Consider the following 6,724-nt stretch of genomic DNA (forward strand, 5'->3'; position numbering starts at 1 on the left):
TCTCACCTGGGCCGTACATCAACCTTGCAGTGTCACCTGATGAGTTAGCTCGGTCAGGTTAGACGACACATCCGCAGATAAACACACTACGGTGCACGAAGGGGAGCGCTGTAACACTGATGTCCTAACTCCTCCAGGGGCTGTCTGTCCCTCATAGGGGGCCAGGTGGGCATTTGGTCGTGTCTGCGGTGGGCGTGCAGGAGGTCGTCAGCACTGCAACGTCTGGGGTCGCGGGGCACGCGTCCGGGTGCCCGTACGGAAGCGACACCTGGACGGAGGGCTACATCCTGCCGGCCCCTTCCCCAGAGACCTCCCTCGTCCCGAGGCTCTGCTAGGCGCCCTGGCCGTGCATCGCAGCCCAGAGCCGGCGGCGCTGAAGCCTGAACGGCAGGTTTCCCGGGGCGGGCCTGGCCTGCGGGAAGCACCAAGCACTGCCCGCCCGAGGTCGCCGCAGCTCCGGTCGCGCGCTGCTCTCCCGAAAGCAGGGTCGGAGTGGGCGCCCTTTCCCGAGGGCCGCGCGCAGCGCGCGAGTTACCAGCGACAATATGCCGCGCGCCCCACCACGCGCCCGCGCTTCTCACCCGGCTCGGCCCTGCTGCAGCGCGCTAGCCCACCTCCATGCCTCGGGCCCGACGACTAGCCGCTGGCGGAAATGCTGGGCACAGCCCTGCGCCCAACCCGCTGCCGCCGCGCGAGCGGGCCCCGCCCCCGGGCCGCCCTAGCCACAGCCTTCTTGTTTTGGTGCGCCAAGGGGGCGGGCCATGGGGAGAGCAGCGGCGGGGAGCTACGGGCCGGGCAAAGGCCAGAGCGCTGCCGTCACTTCCGGGCTGGAGGGGAAGTGCGACCCATCAGCGCCCGTCCGAAGGGGCTCTGAATTAGCTGCCGAGCCGTGCCCCGCCCCGCCTTTTGCCCCGCCCCGCCCCGCCCTCTTCCCCGCCCCCGGTCGGGTTGGACACTTACTTCCCTACCAGCCGTTTCCGTTCGGCTCTTCCGCTTCCTAACGTCTGAGGCGCCCAAGACGGCTCTCTTCTCTTTCGGTCAGAGACCCAGACATTAAAATGTTCGCTTGAGGCAAAAAAATCGGTCCTGCAGGGCGCCACCTGCAGGCAGGCCCCTGCAAAGCCCACACGGTTCAGTCCTTGTGTTCCTGACCGGTTAGAACAGGTCCCGCTACGGAAGAACGCGGTCACTCCAGATTCCCCCAAGGGCAGCTGGGCCGCCCACAACCACTGCCCGCAGAAACGGGAATTTAGAAAAAAAATCTCTTTCTAAGCCCCGCACGATGGTAAAATCATTTTACAAGCTCAGCACTTGAGGCCAGAGGACCGGAACCTGAAGGCCAGCATCCTACACAAAGCGAATTCGAGGCCTACATTACAGTCACCAAAAAATTATTTAAAAATTAAAATAAAAAACATTACAAAAAAAAAAAAAGGGGCAGGAGCGAGGAGGTAACCCGGGAGAGCACTTACCTAGCCCACTGAGGCCCTGGGTTCCATCGCCAACGCCGCAGAAAAGAACCAGGCAATAGGTGGCGGAGAATCAGAGGCTGTCCTACCCCGGAGAACCTTAACGCGAATGAGAAGCCGGCGTGAAAAGCACGAGGGTAAGACTCGAAGGAACGTTCCAGAAGGGGGCGTGGTTCTACCGTTAGGGGCTTTAGCCAATCAGGAAGCAGGAGTGAAGCCCAGCACGAGGCCGACCGTTATTTTCTTGCCTTTTGGGTTGTTTTTTTTTTTTCACTTTCATCAAAGGTTTCTATCAAAATCAAAGTTGAAAAGACAGTTTCAAATTAAAAGTATAATGTAAATGAATGGCTTTTAAAATAGCACATACATGTGATACTTTTTTAAAAAACCAAGGCTCTGCATACCTAACTGAAATTTTCAGAAATGAGGGGAAATGAGATGATAGGAACTACCCGAACTTCCATGTCCCTGTTGATACAGAGCCTTTCAGAATTCGTTACACAGATTACAGATCTCAGCTAGTGACCATGTTGTTTTACTCATGAAAGAACGTAAATGCTAAGTTACTCCTTGAGCGTCAGAAACATGAGTCTGGAGCTGGGGAGATGGCTCAGTGCTGGCTGTTCTTCCAGAGGACTACGTTCAATTCCCAGCACCCACAGGGCAGCTCACAGTGTCTAATCCAGTTCCAGGGGACCCGACACCCTCATGCAGGCAAAACCAATGCACATAAATTAAAAAAGAAAAAAGGAAACATTAGTCTGGCGCCGGACAAATACCTCAGCAGTTATGAACACTTACTGTTCTTTCAGAGGACCCAAGATCAGTTTCTGTAACCGACTCGAAGCTCACACATGTCTGCAAACCCGGTCCTATGTGATCAGAACGGATGCCCTCTTCAGGCCTCCTCAGACACTGCATCAAAAGCAGTGCACATACACATAAAGATAAAACGATAAGCAAAAAATTAAAAAAAAAAATACTCTGAATTCTGAAGAGGTGGACCTATCCTTAAAACAGGGTAGCTTATACCTGGGAATGCCCCAGAATATAAGGAGTACAAAAATGTTTTGTCTTCTTATGAAATCAGGACCAAAAACTTTTAGGCTGCCAAAGATATTTTCCATGTGACCGTATATTTGTCCTTATACCAACACAGTCATAATGCATGATTTTTACTACTACTTTTGTGGATGAAAATGAAGGCAACTATTTCCTGCAGCCCACAAAATGTCTCTGAAGTCTCTGTGGCTCTTTATACTCTTCCTATCCTTGTTTTATCTATAAACAATGTAACAAACTTTTAACTTTTCTTTTTTTTTTCTTTTTTTTTTTTTTTTAAGGTGAGGACCGAACCCTGGGTCTTACGCTTGCTAGGCAAACGCTTTACCACTGAGCTAAATCCCCAACCCCAACAAACTTTTAGCTTTGCATAATTGGATTTTACCCTCAATCATAGCACTTGGGAGGAGGCCGGAAGATCACCAGGTGTTCCAGGCAAGCTGGGGCTATATAGTGAATTCCAAGCCAGGCAGGATGCAGAGCAAGACCTTGTCTCAAAAAGCCGAATAGGAGTTTGGAGAAGGCCAGATGCCCCTTTCCCACGGAGAAGATTCAGGCTGCTCTCACCCTTGGCCAGAGACGCTTCTTCTTGCAGTGGGTAGCAGTTACCGCAGAGACTCATAACTGGTCCAGGGGCCCAGTATAAATGAGTACTCAGACGTAGGGCGTCCTCTACAGCGACTTCACACCAGCGAAGACTCAGAGAAGGCAGAAAGAATGTAAGAATCAGCAGGCGGGAAGGAGAGCTGTGGCACGCTGACTTCCGGACTTGGCATGACTGGTGCAGGCATGAACGCACAGTAGCTATGGTTACCAGCAACGTCAAACCAGTCAAAAGCCCAGCACTGGTGGGGGAGGGGAGGGACCCCAAGACCCCACCCTTATCAGGTAAGCTATTGGCAGTTCCTGGCAGTTGCAGGAAGGGTCAGTCACTCTCCTTTGGGGGAATGTGAACCCGGTAGGTGGCTTGTTCCCTGGTGGATGGCCACACCCCCACGTGTATGTGGGCAGCTCTAACTGGACTCAGGGGGATTAATAACAAAGAAAAATAAAGAGGATATGAAGCTGGGAGAGAGGGGCCACTAGGGGAGTTAGAGGAAGAAATATCAATATGCATTAATACATAAAGCTTTTGAAGAATAAAATATATTGTTTTTCAGCTAAATAAAGTTGACCCTAAGGAGTTGAGGAGCCCAAACCATGTACAAATGCTAATTCCAAAGAGGCAAGGAGAAAGACCACCAACCCAAATCACCAAGGCCAAATTAATTAAAACAATCAATTAATTAATGCAAACTTTTTTATGGGTGCACGGGCTGCCTCTCCTAAGGCAGGGTTCAAGAGGTCAGCATTGGACATGGGCAAGATAAGGTTTTTCTAGCTCAGGAATAAGGGATTTCCAAATGGGATTTGGCAGGCAAATAGATGGGATTACAGAAGCAGAACATAACGAGGCGATCCTAACAACAGGCGGTCATAAAAACCTTTTGAAACAAAGGTAGAGTTGCAAGATGGTCAAAAACAAAGATGGTTCAAAACAAAGACTTGGTCGCTGTTTCTTTCCCAAAACAGATAGTACAGAACCATCTGTAGTTGAGGTTATAGGTGGGACATAGCCCAGTCTTTGAGAAACAGAGGTTGAATCATAAACAGGAATGAACCTAGTTTGTCTTTATTATAAGACGGCTTTAAAACCCAGGCTGGTTCATCACAACAAAAGTACAACAACAAATTTGTGAATGGAAAATTGTTTTGTTTGTTTGGAGACTGGCTTGAGCACTCACTAGGTAGCTTCCACTGGCCTTGAACTCTTTACAAGCACCCTGTCCCCGCCTGCCTCCCCCCTGCTTAGATTAAGGTCTGAGACAGCCTGTTGCTTCTTGCCCTTGCCTGCACTGTCCATCACCACTATCCTGCAAAGGGCTTGGAGAAGGCCAGTCCACAGAGGTACATGGACAGCCGCAGTCAGGTAGCTGCTGCCAAGAGGCTGCCATTGGCATCAAATGTCACCTAGGCTAGTCCAGAACCTGCCATGTGTCAGAGGAAAACCTCCTGCCTCTACCTCCCAAGTGATGGGATTACAGGTGTGTATCACCATGCCTGGTTTACCTGGTGTTGGGGATGAAGCCTAGGGCCTGACTCATTCTAGGAACCAACTGAGTTACATGGTCAGCTCTGAGTTCTCATTTTTAGATGCATATTTTGGGGGTTTTGTTGTTATTGTTTTTATTTTATGTGTATATGCAAGTGGCTATGGTGGTATTTTATTTGCACTGAAATGTGATTTTAACTGTATGTTAATAAATAAAGTTGCCCGGGGGTCAGAGCTATTAGAGCCATAGCAAGAGCGTGGCGGTGGTGGCGCACGCCTTTAATCCCAGTACTTGGTAGACAGAGCTAGGTAGATCTCTGTGTAGAAAAGGATACAGCCAGCATTGGAGACACACGCCTTTAATCTCAATCCCAACCATAGAAGACCTGGAAGTCTTTACAGACAGGCAGTGACGAGGCATGGGTTTACAACCAATGAGAAGACAGAACCGAAAGTCTTTATAAAGACAAACACACAGGAAATAGCTCCTTTTTGGAGAGCTCTCTTGGCTGAAGCAGGAAGGGTAAGGCTCTTAGTTCTGACCTCCTGGCTTTCTTCTCTGAATCGGCTCTGTGTTTCTTATTTAATAAGACAGTTGGTTACATCTACAAGTGGCTACATGTATATGACTATGTGCCACATGGGTTCAACGCCCAGAAGAGGGCTTTGGATCTCCTGGGACTGGAGATGGTTGTGAGCCACCATGTTATTAGAGGGAGCCCACCAAAAATGACCACTGAGACACAGTTTATAGCCAACTGAAAGTCTGTATTCCAGCCCAAAGTGTAGCCTCAAGCATTTAGACCAAGAGGGTTTTTTTGTTTTGTTCTGCTTTGTGTTTCTTTTATTTTTGTTTGTTTGATTCAGTTTTTCCAGAAACTAAAATAAGTTAGCTAGGGCATCTTGACCTTGGGTTCCTAGAATAGAGCTGGTTAATTTTCCACGGGAATCTCCATCAAAGAGATCAAATTCTAGTTAAACCTGAAACGGCCTCAGCAAGATTACAAGATGGAGGAAGCTCTGCACTCTCTTGCCCTCTCACATTGTGGGTGCTGGGAATCAAGCCAGGATCTCTGGAAGAGCAGTCAGTGTTCTTTCTTAACTGCTGGGCCATCTCTCTAGCTCCCATATTATGAGTTTTATATGTCATATTTTCATTGAAAAAAAAAAAAAAAACCAGACAGAGGTAGGCAGATCTCTAATGAGTTCAAGGCCATCCTGGTCTGAAAAGTAAGTTCCAGGCCAGTCAAGACTATATAGTTAGCCTGTCTCAAAAAGCAAACAAAAAGTATCACACACACACACAAAAAAAAAAAGTTTGGTCATTTTATATATTTGGTCAAGTGGCTGAATGGTACATTATTTGCATTATAATAGGCAATATAAAAGCCATTGTTTCTATTTGAAATGGGTCCCCTCCAAAGAAATTACTGTGTTTTACAACAATAATTTCTATCAATTTCCTCACCATTTTACTTTTGTTTCATATTACATTCACTGTTGTCAAATTTACATGCATATTTTAGTACACTCTATATGATTTATATATAAATGAAATATGTGGATTTCTGATTTGACATGTTTCAACTTCATACTTCTGTGTAACTGTCTCCAGTCAAGATCTTAAAACAGTTTTTTGGGTTTGTTTTTTTTGTTTGTTTTTGTTTTTTTGGTTTTTTTTGAGACAGGGTTTCTCTATGTAGCTTTGGTGCCTGTCCTGGATCTCACTCTGTAGACCAGGTTGGCCTCGAACTCACAGAGATCTGCCTGCCTCTGCCTCCCGAGTGCTGGGATTAAAGGCGTGCACTGCTGCCGCCACCACCACCCAGCACAAGAGGCTTTTAAAGGCAAAAACCACATCCTGGTATCTAACTCTGAAGCTGGGGGGGTGTTTGCACAAGCAAACAGTTTAACAGAAGCTAAGATAAGTTAGCTGGGGCATCTTGACCTCAGTTTCCTATATTAGAGCTGGGCAATTTTCCTCCGGATTCTCTATCAAGGAGAGCAAATTCTAGTTTAAACCTGAAATGGCCTCAGCAAGATTACAAGATGGAGGAAGCTCTGCACTGTCACTGTCTTGCCTTGTCACATTTTGGAAAAT

At 47.8% G+C, this 6,724-nt stretch overlaps 1 protein-coding gene and 1 long non-coding RNA gene across 5 annotated transcripts in view; one reads left to right on the forward strand and one right to left on the reverse strand.

The window, feature by feature from the left end:
- Positions 1–784, reverse strand: part of Setx (senataxin) — a 56,373-nt gene extending 55,589 nt beyond the window's left edge. The window contains exon 1 of one of the 4 annotated variants that reach the window (XM_052722748.1): positions 582–784. The gene's annotated coding sequence lies outside the window, so the exon portion shown is untranslated. Of the gene's footprint in view, positions 1–6 lie in introns of all 4 variants that reach the window. The other 3 variants (XM_052722744.1, XM_052722745.1, XM_052722746.1) reach the window with 3 other exon arrangements.
- A 164-nt stretch (positions 785–948) lies between these two features.
- Positions 949–5,187, forward strand: LOC128101953 (uncharacterized). Its single transcript, XR_008215256.1, has 2 exons — positions 949–1,606; positions 2,813–5,187. It is a non-coding gene; the product is annotated as an uncharacterized LOC128101953 (long non-coding RNA).
- Positions 5,188–6,724: the final 1,537 nt, after the last annotated feature.

This window comes from Peromyscus californicus, unplaced genomic scaffold (genome assembly GCF_007827085.1).
Source record: "Peromyscus californicus insignis strain IS unplaced genomic scaffold, ASM782708v3 Scaffold_7__1_contigs__length_154581171, whole genome shotgun sequence".
Classification (NCBI taxonomy): Eukaryota; Metazoa; Chordata; class Mammalia; order Rodentia; family Cricetidae; genus Peromyscus; species Peromyscus californicus.